This window comes from Bactrocera neohumeralis, chromosome 4 (genome assembly GCF_024586455.1).
Source record: "Bactrocera neohumeralis isolate Rockhampton chromosome 4, APGP_CSIRO_Bneo_wtdbg2-racon-allhic-juicebox.fasta_v2, whole genome shotgun sequence".
Taxonomy (NCBI): Eukaryota; Metazoa; Arthropoda; class Insecta; order Diptera; family Tephritidae; genus Bactrocera; species Bactrocera neohumeralis.
This window is the reverse complement of record NC_065921.1, coordinates 43528520-43543237: the sequence shown is the minus strand read 5'-3', so window position 1 is coordinate 43543237 and position 14718 is coordinate 43528520. Positions and strand designations below refer to the sequence as shown.

General features: G+C 38.1%; 1 protein-coding gene across 2 annotated transcripts in view; it reads left to right on the top strand.

Moving 5' to 3' along the window:
* The window catches only part of LOC126757087 (F-box/LRR-repeat protein 20), a 79579-nt gene that overhangs the window by 18420 nt on the left and 46441 nt on the right, over positions 1–14718 (top strand). The gene's annotated exons all lie outside the window — the stretch shown is intronic.

The window sequence follows — 14718 nt, the reverse complement described above, 5'->3', positions numbered from 1 at the left end:
GTGAAAAAATACGAGTTTTAATTAAAACCTTGACTTAGAACTTGTACGAAAGAAAAAAAAACTGAATATTGGATTTTTGGCAGACATTTTTACAAAAATTTCAATGAAAATTTCGCGATATTTTTTTTCAAATAGTTATAATCGAAAAGAAATCATTCATCCAAGTCTTTAAGAATTGTATCTCCAAGACCAGTGTAAAATTTGATGAAGATCGGTTGAGTAGATCGCGAGAAATCTTGCCAACCGACTTAAAAAACACATTTTTGAGAAAACGCGTTTGAAGACGGCGCACTTAGCCTTGCTAGCCTCGAGCGCACAAGTTCTCAAGGCTGTATCTCCGAAACTATTACTCGGATCAACTTTAAAATTTAGGACAATATTCTAAAGATGTTGTATAATTTAATATGACCATAAAAATCGTTTTTGTTTTTTAAGCCCGTGCAACCCAGAATAATTTTTACAATTATACATTTCCTGTTATAAACATTATAAGCCATCTAAGGTCGTTATGAAAAAGATAATGTTGGATTCTATAGTACCTTGAATATATTTTTTTGATAAGTAAATTCTTAAAATTGAAGCAAACTTTAATTTATTTACTATTACAAAAAATGTTTTGCAAAACCGTAAGAACCTTTCATTAAACTCACACCATTTTAAATCCTTTTTACAACAATGACTTCTTACTATTAATTCATGCAACATATTTTACACACTCGTCACACTCTATTTGTCAGTCACTTCTGACACTTCTTATTTAATTTAAGCTTCGCAGTTTCTCTTCCCTTCGCTTATTGACGCAATTCATTAAGTTCCAACTCGCCTCAACTTGCCTTCTCGTCCAATAAATTGTCGCTCTTTTACAAAAACACTTTATTTCCGGTATTTTGTGCAAGGAAAAGAACTAGGAAAATGGCAAACAAATAAAACAAATTGAATAACACAAGTGCGGACTCGTTATGCTCTTATTATAGGCTTATGTTATTTTACGTACCTGCGTGGAATGGGCGATGAGGAAATCAATACTTCACATTGAGATTTCGCGTGCTTTTCGCTGCAAATTTATCAGGCGAGTCACGTTTGTGCGATTTTTGAATTATTTGTTAAGTGCTTTCAACACTTTTGTTTTTGCAAATTCATTTAACGAATACTCTATCGGTTATCAGCTGTGGGGATTGTAAATTAATACAATACTTATATGTATTTTTTCTTAACATTTTTTATCAAATTTAACAATTATTGTTTGTTCTCACGTTTTTTCGTATTTCGAAGTTGCCGTCTCATCTGAAATTGTGAACATTTTACACTTCAGGTTTCTTTTATTTTCTGTTTGGCTATTATCAATATTATTAGCTTATGTTTATACAACGAGGACAATATCAAAAAGTGTTGTTTTAATTTTAAATAAGTTATTTGTATTTCTAAGATCCGAAACTATTACTGAAGTTCTATGACATTCTTTATTTCGCATCCCGCTTTAGAAATGGTTTTCTTCGTTTAACCTGCTTCACACATTTATTCCATGTTTCGGTCGTTATAATATTTGAAATTGATTGTCGACTTGTTTGCATGTCAAAGTCATAAACCCATGTGTCATTGGCAATCATAACGCTCTCAATGAATGTGTGATCGGAATTCGCACGATCAAGCATGTCCCTGTTTACGGTACTCTTTTTGAAAAAAAAAAATCACCTTTATCAGGAAGAGTCGAGCAAGAACGCCTTTCATACCCAAAATATCCACCAAAATCATTCGAACGGACTCGCGAGGGATGTCGAGCTCTCTTGCCATCTCTCTAGCACTTGCCTGACGATTTTCAAGCACAATTTTGCTTTAGAAATAGTATTTCCTTAACACACGGAGTCCTTTTTTGTTCACTTTTTTATTATTTTTATCAGTGGAAAAGGTCTATGTCTTAAAATATCTCTCGTCTATCTTTGAAGACTTTGTTTTTGATAAAATGAATGACTTTTCCAAAATTCGCAACGATTTCTCGCACGGAAATTGGTTAGAAATACAAAATTTTAGAGAAATTCTTTGTTCGATATTTTTATTCATTGTAAAAATCGCAACGCACTTCGGATGTGTACCGACTTAACCCATTTCCTATCGTACCTAGATCCACTCCCTTGATTTCATTTCAACTTTATATTTTGCTTATAATAAAAAAAAACTCGATGCTTAAAATTTTTTGAGATTGTTACATTGAGCCGTTTAGCCACGGATTCAGAAAGATTCAAAATCGCATACAATCATTGATTTCACGACATATCTCGTTCATTTTCGACTTGGTGATTTTTCAAAGTTGCTGGTCGAAAAATCGACCAATAGCTGTAAATGGGTTAAGCAGCTGCTGTAAACATTCCTGAAGTAATTTCGACAGTGTCCATTCTGGTTATTTATGTAGATCAGACTATCGTGGGAATGGAGAAAACTCACTCTTCCTTGTCACTTAAGTTCTTTTCAATGAGCTATCTTTTTCGGGTCGTAGACCAGAAAAAGTACCTACCGTCCAGATCTAGAGAATGCGATGGATGCCTAAGTAATTCGAAGTCCAACTTTTACAATTTTGCAGACAATCAGACATTACATTGTCTTGATTGTGAACTCGAGTTCCGGCAAAATAAACTTTGAGTAGAGTTATCGTACTCAAATATTCACGAATGGTATGTCCAACATGTACCTTTGATAATTTTGTTATCCCGACAATCTCAATCAACTTAATTTAATGTTTATTCAAAATAGAATAGGAGGATGGTATTTTTTAACTTTTTTAAAGTTATAATCTCTTTTAATCGTACGACGACATTGGCATGGTTCAGCGAATCCGCTTAACGTAAAAAATCTCATGGAATGCTTTTAGTTTAGCGAATATCCGCTGAATCGCAACTAATTCGAACCATTTCTGCGTGGGACGGTTAGTGGTGATGAAAAGTTGGACATCAAGGAAAAATGCTCGTGGTCGAATAGCGATGAGCCGAGGCAAACCGTTGTCAAGTCGGAATAGGTGGGAGTAGGTAAATTTAACTCTTAATTAGGATTTGTACTGTCAATAATTGGATTATCTGAAGAAAGCAATCGCTCAAAAACAACAAGCTTTGGCCAATAGAAGAAGAATTGAGTCCCATAAGGACAACACCAGGCCACAGACATCGGTAGTGATCAACCAAGAGCTCCAGGAGCTTGGTTTGAATGTTGTTTATACATCCACTTTATAGTTTGGAACTGATACTAAGTGATTATTCGGCTTGTAAAAATCGACTGTCTAGTTTTTTGCCAATAGGGATGAGGGTTTCTTTGAGAATGGCGTTATATAATGCCAACAAGTTATGGAACAAAACGGTGAATATTTATATTTCCCCTAAATCAGATGCTAAATAAAATATCCAACTTAGTGCACAAATATTGTATTTTTTTTATTAGACCTTATATATTTATTTGAGTTCAGAAAAATATATTTTTTTTAAATATGAAGTAATACATAATAGTACTTCAAGCATGCTATATATTTAATCAAAAATCTATTATAGTAATTTCGGTTATTTCATTAACGTCATTAATGTGCGTGTTTGCATATTAAGTGAAGGTGTACATTTAGCAAGTATTTATATGATTATATTTGGACTTGTATTACATCGTAAACCCAGCAGTCAGATCTACTAGTTATAAACTAGTTTATTACAAGTATGAACTGGCTTTTTCATACAAGAAAATGGTATTTTTTACATAGTGATAATCTACGAGATAACCACATTTAGATTCCAGCTTAGACTATTAAGTAAAAATACTAGTCTAATAAAATAACCCTTTATGGAATCTGTCTAGCTGAATTTCTGACAGAAATTTCTAATACTATATTGGTAAATTTTCTGGTTAATTTGATGTGGATAGGGATGACATCACCTCAATTGTGCCCAGCAAGTTCCTAGAATTCATCAGAGTGCTGGGCCTTGGAGGAGAGAGCACAATAGAACTTAGGTCACGGTGTAAACCTCAAATAATTTCTATTCTATATATAGGGCGTCTTTTGTTTATAAACAAAAGCGCTCACTAAACCAAGCTGTTATCTGTTTAATGAGTTATAACATAATGACCTTTGGCCGAAGGAGTTAATGTAATGTTGTAAAGTCATACCTCATTAAGTCTCGTTCGAGTCCATCAATTTATGATAAAAGCCGCAACGACACCTTTTTTAAGTCCATACACTGCCGATACTAACAACATCACTTATGAACAGAAATACGACATATAGGTTGTAATTCTAATGAATTTTGGTGATAAAACTTCTAAATTTCTCTCTTTGGATTACTAGAACATAGTCAAAAGTATTTGCATTTCTTTTTTCCCAATTCGATCGAAGTATATTTTTTTGGATCTTCCAAAACATAAATACATATATAGTCTACTTTTATAAAAATTATTTAAAAAACGACAACAAAAATAATATTTGGTAGCATATTGTTTAAACATCCGATATTCTATTGAGAATCATATTTGTCGAAGGTGCATGTCTGCGCTAAGGCTAAGGTTGATGTCACAGCTACTTAAGAAATGGAGGAAGCAACGTATGCTGAAATACCATTCGGCTGACAGATTTATAAACGTTCGGAAAGCTGGGAGTGAGTTTGCCTGTATTATATTTGCTATTGTTCACCGCTCTGGAAAAATGTTATGACATAAATCGCACCTAAGTGAGATATTTATTTTACTATTTAGTTGCCTCATTCCATTAGTACAAAATGCTGTGTCTTCGTATCGTAATACTGTGTTACACACCTACAATCTATTGGCGTCATAGTCTAGCAAGCATCTACATAAAATTGATCATTCTACTTAATTCCAGTCGGTTTGTAGCGCGATCACGTTGTAACTGACGGACGGACGGAATATCTACCTTACTTTAGATGTGATGAATAGGTAATACAACAGCATATGCCATGTTTCTACCCTGTTGCTTGCACTGTGTTTGCCGTTACTCGCCCTCTGTTAGGTGATTTTGAACCAGTTTCTCAAGCAAAGGAACTTTGTACCCTGTTACTTATTAAAATTACAACGGCAATTCGAAAAATATATTAACAACTATTTTAGCCATAATCTATAACGTCACATTTTATCGCTTGCTGTCATCATTGCGCCGTTTTGCTGTCGTCAAGCATTACAAATACAATGCACTATTGCGTTCGTTCTGCTTCTTCCCATTACTGCACCTAGACGACGCAAATGCATATTAATGAGCGGCATGATTTTTTGTTGCTATGGTGGTGTATATATTGTAGGTACTTATGTGTAAATCTGTATGTTTGCATATATGTATGTATGTATGTGTGTATGTAGGTGGTTGCTCACTTACCGTTGATTAAATAATAATTACATGCGGCGCAGGTTTACGCAAGTGACTGACAGCTACTAGTTGCACTACAGCACACACATATATATGTATATATGTGTATAGGGTGTTTTTTTGAACTATTAATTCCATCCCAGTCCCATAATGAAATATCCTTGGAAATACCCTAAAAAAATTGCCTGAAAATTTGAGCCTGTAAAAATTTGTGCATGTAAAAATTTTCCATTGAAAATACACGACAATCGTGATTTTTTATCTTCAAATTTCTATAGCTCAGAGGCATTTTATGGCATCGCTTTGACTTTAGATTTTTTTACGAAATTCGCACTTTTTTGTATGTATCTCGTAAATGACAAGAGCTATAAAAAAAATGTACAAGACAAACTTGTAGGAAATGTTATTTGCTACAAAAAAGGTCCGAGGTCAAAATCGGTATCAATAATATTTCTCGAGATATTCGGCCTTTTAAGTAAGGCTTTATTGAATTTTCATAGATGGTATGTGATAACACCCTAATATATATGTAACACCCTAATATACATATATATATATCTATATACGTACTCATATATTTCTGTACCTATACTAAATATCCGCAAGTCTATTGGCCTACAGCCTTCTGTATTGCTATGAAATATTTCAACACGCTTGTTCTCATGACATACCTCTCGATTATAAATGAAGGCATGCCTTCCCTATACGTCTATATCCTTCTTTACATACATACATGTCTAGTAATGCATTTGCGTGCGCAATTTTACAGATTTCCTTTATTATTATTCTTTTTTTAATGTTGTCTTGCTCGCATTCACATGTTCGCTTGCAAGGTCAGTTTCTGTTAAAGTTTTTCACTTCGTTTGCATTCTATACGCTTGTTGTTATACACATACATATGTATATACATACCGCTGTACATATGTACATATGTACATATTGCATTTATTAGCCGCAACGAGTAGGCCCATATTACATGCTAATTATGCGATTTAGTTTTGGATTGAAAGCTCACACCTTCACACACGCTCCCACACATATCTACATCCACATATATACACATTCATAAAAAACACATTAGGGTGAGCCAAAACACGAATGAACTATTTCGCTTCGTACTCTGAAAAATTGGTTGATAGACACCTTTAAGAAAGCCTCTGCAAGTAAGAGCTCTTAATTGTAACGGGAATGTCCGCCAAATAACGGGTTTTTATTTTTTTTCTTATTATCAGAAAGATAAATTCAAATCTCAATTCAGAGTACGCAGGAAATAAGATAGATTATTACCCACCGTAATATAGATCCATGCATAATTCATAAATACTTATTAATAGCGAGCGGCAGCATTTTTTATTAAGTGAAAATGCAATGTCTGCATAATTCATTGCGTCGCTTGTAATTAAATACTCAGCCGTGATATTTATTGCATAACACGTTTATTACATATATACATACATATAAGAATACATGTTGCATTTTTTTGCTATCAAGCTAATTTGATCGAAGAGCTTTAGTAACATGTCATTGTTTGGCGAAAAAATGTAATTATTTTTTCACATTTAAGCCATGTGAATTATAAATTAAGAGTGATTAGCGGCATAATGAGAAGATTACATTAGTATGCGAAAGAGATCAAGTAAGAAAAATTTAAATACGCACGGAACCGAACTTTAACTGTATACGGAATGGAAGTAACTAGAATGGGAATGGACTAAATTTGTAAAAATACCGAATAAAAAACCTGAAGTCTTAAACTAATTTATGACCATGATATTTCCATATTTCCTAAAGTGACCGATATATTCGGCGTAAAGTCAATTAGAATAAATGAAAGTATACTTCGATACATATTGTAGTAATTTTGTCAATTTCTAGTACCAGACCACATTAGGTGAGGTTAGGTTAGTCTGGTAGGCCAATGAGCCACGCATAGATCAGTTTTGGTCCTTTGAGATACCAAATGGAATTCAGCTACTAGGTCCATGAGAAGTATTCATCCTTTTGGATGCCTGCGCTTGGCGCGAATTTCAACAGAATCAGGCCACACTATCGATACCTCTTTCAGTTCATAATCACTGTATGACCCCAGATGCTAACAGCGAGGTCTCGACATTGCGGTATAAGTGCACAAGAGATGCTCCATTGTTTTTCTGGTGCCTTGCTCTAGACATTTCCTGCAGTCTTCTCTCTCTGTCAGCCCCCTTGTGCGGGTTTCGCCACCAGACAGTGATCAGTTTGTATTCCGATTATGTTCCTATAGTCTCTTCTATCGAGTGCCAATAGGAACTTCTGACCTACCGCTTTGCATATGACTTTTGCAGTTTTGCACCCAGAGAGCTCGTTCCATCGGGTTTTGATTTTCTTTACCATGCTTCTGTCCAGATCGTCGTATAGACACTGCATGGGTTTCCCAATGTTGATTACGTTTTCGGGTGTTAGCCGTTCACCATTCTTGGCAATCTCGTCCACTATTTCATTGCCTTCGGTCCGCGGCTTTCGCAATAAAAAAGACTTATACTTGAAATATACTGCAGTGGTCCAGGAACTTAAAAGGCAGGCTGTCTTATGCCTTACTCTAGATACATATAATATATCCTCGCACCAACTCTCTCCTCCATTTTCGAGCTATCTGTATAAATGTTTGGAGTGTTGCGCGCAGCTAACATACCTTGACGTCAACCATCATTTTTTATGTTTACTTTGAACCTTCTTTCCCAGTTGAAAAGCGGGATCATGTAGTCAATGCTTGCCAAACAGCCTACCAAAGGTTCTATATGTAAATTCTCCTAGTCGTTTCGCCGATTTCAGCGAAGAGGTCTGTAGTTGGGCAGGTTTAGTACCAGTACACGAGCCGACGTTGGAGATGTTATTAAAGCTCCCGTTATGCACAGCGTCCTCTGAACCGAGGTGCGATTACGTACTGATTGGCTATTCGGGTCGTAAGCTGAGATCGCTTTAAGTGTCCCTTGACTATCGCTGAGTATGACAATATTTCCAATGCGTTGAAGATTTATGTCTAATCATCGATTTCTAGCGAATACTTGCTTTTTTGCCATTAATAACGACACTTGAATTTAATATTCTTGGAAAAGTTTTAACTCCATTTGGCCTATCGCTAAGCACCAAAACAAGTCTATGCGTGGCTATTAGCGTACAAGACTAATCTAAAAGCCATTTAGTAAAAATCTTGGATCATAACTTTTTGCGGATCTTATATAGCTCAACTAGAGCCATTTTGAAATTGCGGAATACCAAAATTATTACTAAATTTTTACCGATCTTCTTCCTTTGTGTGTGAGCTTTTACCTAATTTTCAACAAGTGGTGGATTCTACGCTATACTTTTGAACTTCAGAAACTTTTTCATAACATGCCAAAGGGCTCGGTACTGTCTACGAGTACAGAGTTTTTCGTTCTAAATTAATTTAGTTATTTCTTCGATCTCACGACCTTCGTGGTAATAGTCATAAATTCAACATGACATCTGCGAGTCTTCTATCCATCCAACCTAACCTCACAAAGTGCATTGAACTGCCACAATCGCTTTAAAAGTGCAATTTCTCTGAAATTTCAACCAAATTTGCAATTTGCGTGATCATTCAACATTTTGCGTTGAAGAAATTGCCACGCAAACAAACATTCTGGTTCCATTAGACTAAAATGCTTTCCGTCGGTCTGCGATTACAAATGTTTGAGAACCATTAAATTTTAAAGCTTTCGTAAGAAGATGGTGGTGAAATTGTGAAAAGAGCCAGACACAAAGAAATGAAAGCCGGCGACCGCGGTTGGTCTACTCCACTGCAACAACAAAGCACTCTCTTCAATGGCGACGCCGACTTTGTGCTGAGCTTTGGCTTGCCACGCCAAGCATGAATCATTTTACAGTCTTCATTTACACACACACACTTATACAAGTACAACTTTAGAGCACTCTTTTGTGCTAATCCTTGGCAGCAATGTTTGAGGAAGCAGAGGAGTGTTTTTATTTTTTGAAACTCCTTATTTGTTTTACCGTTTAATTTTCATTTCTACTGGTCTCGGTTTCGGTTTTGGTTTTGGTTCCATTGTGTGGCGTCTTCTTTTGCTGTCTGCAATGAATTGCCAAGAATTTCACTGTCGTTCAGCGGACAAAGGAAATGCAGTAAAAGAAGCGCCACGGAAAGCAAGCAAGCAGTGAAGATGGAGTGCACACAGCCATACGGCACACGAAGCTCTGAGTCATCTGTGGCTAGAAGTGGTCGAATATATTGTCTGGCAGCAGCTTTAATGTTTATTGATTTGAAGTAGCAACAACAAATTGAAACAACAAACAAGTTGCCTCAGACAGCCAGCAGCACAGCTTTCCGTATCCCCACTCTCTCTTTTTCGCTCCCTCTCGACACACATTGCATGCATCCCTTTATTGGAAAGTGTCGACTTGTTTGGGTGTAGGGTTGCCTATTTGAACAAATCGTAAAATTAAATGTACTCATCAGCGTAGACTCGATGGTGGTTGGCCGTGCTGAGAGAAAAAGAGAGTACGAGTCGGAAGAGGAACTGTGCTGTAAAACCGTTCTTTATTGTTTTTCTGCCGCCAGTCAGACTGCATTTAAAAGCGAAACTCATAAAGTCCGCCAAAAGCAACGAGAAAGAAGACAAAAACCAAATAAAAAATATACATACATATATAAAAAGGAATAAAAAAATAAAAAGAAGAAGGAATACAAAAAATAAAAAGAAGAAAGAATAAAAAATGAAAATAACAAATTTTCGACCAGAACCTTTCAAAGGAGACTGCGTAAAATTAATGAAAGGAAGAAGCAGAGAAGTGTATTCATTACTTACTGTGTTGCATTAAACAGAAAAAATATAAAAATTCCCTTCATTGCCTACAGAGTTGCATTAAGTAAGCTTGAATATCGACTGCTGCGAAACCAAAGTGCGATATAATCGTTTGCCGCGTTAGTGGGTGGTTTCCTTGGTAATAATTTAATGTGATTAAATTTCTCTTTAATTAAGATTTAAAGCACGTGTTGCATGCAAACTTCCACATGGAACTTTAAAAGTTCTAGTAAAATCTTGATTTACTGCTAACAAAGAAGCTTAAAGAAACCCGCTACTGCCTCAATTTAGGCTACAAGTATCATTTCAAGCTTAGATCTAACTGAGCGGGTCTATTAAAGGAGGTCTTAGCCCATGAAACAAGTTTAGTTTCCTGCCCGTCCCCACTTTTTATATTAATCATATTGTTTTTCGAGCTGCTTGAACTAACAATAACTTTTGCCTCATTGGAGCTATAATCGTTCGTTCGACTTCGACGGACTTTAATGAGGGCCAAATTCGAAATAACATTAAAGTCCAAGTTTTTCTCTATTTGGGGTTTCCAATCTAAAGGTTACCCCATTTCAGATCAGATCAGGTGTCTTAGTTAACATATCCTCTGTGATTTTTTCAATAAACTATATTTTGCTCTACCGTGGGAAAAGCCTCCTCAACATCGCATATAAGTTTCTATCGAGCGCGCTGTGTAAGATTAAAGCGCACCGTCAATAAACTGATTGGACCTTAACAGTGTGGTCAAATAGCAACTGACAGAATACCACCATCATCAAATCTTGGAAAAGGCCCATGAAAAAAGGATCGCCACAAACCACCTCTTCGTCGATTTCAAAGCTGCTTTCGACAGCACGAAAAGGAGTTGCCTTTATGCCGCTATGTCTGAATTTGATACCATCGTAAAACTAATACGGCTGTGTAAACTGACGTTGAGCAATAACAAAAGCTCCGTCAGGTTTGGGAAGGACCTCTTCGAGCCGTCCGTTTTAGACAAGGCGACTGACTCCCTTTCTTGCGACTTCTTCAATCTGCTACTGGAGAAAATTATTCTAACAACCACGCTGTTAGTTCTACTTTCTCCAGGTTGGACAAAGAAGCAAAGTAAATTGGTCAGGTAAAAAACGAGGGCAAGACGAAATATCTCCTGCCAACAAACAAACTGTCTTCACGCTCCCGACATGGCTCCATCGTCAGCGTTTACAACGTCCGGTGTGTTTAACGTGGGTACCTGCTGACGACAGGCGCTCAAAAACACAGCGGATCAAATCAATGCGTTGATTCAGTACCAATTAGCAGTGGAATGGACACACTAACCACCTTGGTCGGGTTCGAATCCCATCTAAAACCTCTGCCGTGGTGTGGGTCCGGCACCAGGTTGCAATGCAACTTCACATTCAACTGACAAAGTCAGTTCTTCCCGCATTTGGGTTTTAATCACAACCACCACGATACTCCCCGAGGGGCCAGTCCGCATGAGCAGGTTGAAATAAACTCCAAGGGCTCCTTCTCCCCGTGGTACCAGAATTAAGTCTCCGGTCAGACCTCGTAGCCGAAGCTACTACCAGTTGAGCTTCTATACGGCCACTACTCATACAAAATCTATACCTAATTCCCAGGTAACCGCCTTCTCGGCACTGCGTGCTTAAACAACTCACGCGCAAACGACCCTTCTTTTCGGTATTCCAACTAGTGGAGATCACACCACTGACATCTAATCGTACATTAGTCCAGCTAATCCCCATACCACTCAAATCCCTAATGTCCGAGTACATCGGGCAATCTGCACTCAGACAAAATCTGAAGTCTGGGTTATCCTCAACGATTCCAGCGTCCCGAAAGTACTCGTAGATTACTATTGTCTCAACGTTCTTGCCATCTACATTTAACCCTATCATCTAGAAGCCTCTTGCCAGATATTTGACTTGCGTCACATGTCTGATGCTGGCCCCATTCACACGGACAATCGGTGGACGAACAATCTGCCCTTAAGCAGCATTGGCACCATTTTCTCCCTCGATATGTCAACCCCTGCACTTATACCCCAAGTATTCACGATCTCTAGGAGATCTCCTCCCGTCCGATCTAGCTCAGACCGCAAGGGACCTTCGCCCATAAGAAGAAGGTCGTCCGCATACGCACAACACTTACAGAGTGGCTCGAGCTGCCAAAGTAGAGTGTCTATCATAAGGTTTCAAATATATACAGACCACAGCCTTTCTGTCCGAAAAATAACTCCGGCCAAGAGTAATTTTCGGACAGCCAAGCTCCTCCAGCCGTTGCACCACTCGATTCCAGCTTAGGTAATCAAACGCCCCCTTTTGTTGACATTCTCCCTAACGACATTCCAAACGTAAAACCATGCATCCTCTATACTGCGTCCTTTCCTGAACCTATACTTCCTATCCGACCACATGCCTCGCGATAGCTCCTGAAGCCGTTCCACCATGACTCTTTCCAGCACTTTTCCAAGTACTGGAAGGAGACTGATGCCCCGATAAGAACGGGGATCGCTTCTGAGCCTATCAGGGGCGTCACTGTTTATAGTCATAACTGCGAAGTCGTAGATAATTTCGTCTAACTAGGAACCAGTATTAATACTAACAACAATGGCAGCCTCGAAATTCAACGCAGAATAACTTGTCAGCAGGTGTTATTTCGAAGTGAGTAGACAATTGAGAAGTAAAGTCCCCTATCGACGAACAAAGACCAAACTACAAGTCCCTTACCATTCCAGTCCTGCTGAACGGTGCAGAGGCATGAACGATGACAACATCTGATGAGTCGGCCTTAGAAGTGTTCGAGAGAAAAGATTTGCGGAAGATTTATGGCCTTTTGCGCATTGGCAACGGCGAATACCGCAATCAATGGAATGATGAGCTGTACGAGTTATACGACGATATTGACATAGTTCAGCGAACTAAAAAGACAGCGTCCGAATGGATGAAAACACTCCATCTCTGAGAGTATTCGATGCAATACCAGAGAAAGAGGAAGACCTCCACTCCGTTGCAATCTCCAATTGGCTCCCTACAGCTCTAAATTCGCTTGCGCCAGTGGTTCCAAGTTGATTTGGCTGTTGAAAACTACTTGAAACTCGTTAACTTCAGCCAAGCGTGATTTAGTTAGTCTCACAAACATGTGTGCATGTGTGTATGAATGGCTTATGCACTTGCCTGAAGCGGGCTATTGAACAGCCCAACCTGAGTTTATCCTTGTAACCAAGCATTTATCCAGTTATGTGAAGTTTGTTTGCGACACTTGAAGACGCGTCCCATGTTTTATGGTTTCTTATAAATATGCACACACACATACACACCATGAATCTGTGCTCAGCCATCACATTCAACACTATTCGGTTTCGGCTTCGGTCGTTGACTAATCATCATCCCCGCTGTACACTGCTCAGCCTATATGTTTTAGCTGTTGCTACTGCTGCTGCGTTGGAGGTCGTGGAACTTTAACAACACATTGACTTTGTTTGACATGACCATGCGGATGAATGCTCACCCTCGCACTCAGCTACACGCTCAATCATCCACATCTAGCCACCCAACCATCCATCCGTGCGTCCATGCGGCGCTCTTTGTTCTCGTTTTCGTTCTCCGAGCTCCATTCGACGTTTTTATTGTTTGACGCGCTTTTGATTGTCGTTCGTAATTGCGTTGTGGTTGTGGTAGGTCAACGAAATTTCCTCGCGGAAATGTCAAAGGTGCGCACTAACTCGCTTAAAATACGCACATTGGCTGGATGCGGGCGCTTGACTTAACAGCTGTGGCAAATCGGTACTCTTGTATACAAGTGTATACCTCATAAGCGGTGGTTGGAATGGTGTGTGTGAGATTTGGACGGTCGCACCAAAAATTTCCGTTGCAGGCATACTTAAAACTTCTCTCAATTTTACGCACGTTGATTCTTTTTCGTTATGTTTATGCAGATATTAACGATAAAAACTTGGTATCATATTTTTAAGACAAGGAAAAAATAGAAGTAGCACATGGGATGTTTGGAGGAAGGATGCAAAGATGTGAAAAAAGTCATAAAAGCATGGATTGGTTGCAGTTCCAAAACTTCTATTAATTTGACGAGTATCTCTTAGCGTTTCCTTCGAGTTTCACAGAGTCAATGATAGCAGATGACTGATGTGCCTTAAGCTTGCTAATAAAAAGCACTGTTTTATTTAGCTGTTCGAACAAGCTGATGACTTGAAGGACTTATCTGTTTTTGCTATAATTTGGTATCTTATGTATAGTGTTGTATGAAAAGGATATAAAAACCCGGAATGGAAGGAGGATTGTTATCCCGCCTAGAACAAGATAGTGCTCCGAGTCAATGTTAGGACTTCGGAGCGTGGGCATGTCTAAAACATTGGAGACGTGTTTTCCGTCTATCACAACATGATCGATCTGGTTAGTGGCTTTTCGATTCGGATGCAGCCAAATAGCTTGATGAAGCCAAATAGCTTGAGGAATTTTCTATTCTGGAATCTAGCACTACAGATAACCAGGACCGAACATTCTAGGTGCATGCCTTTAAATCGTAATCCTTAATGCGTTTGCTGTGGTC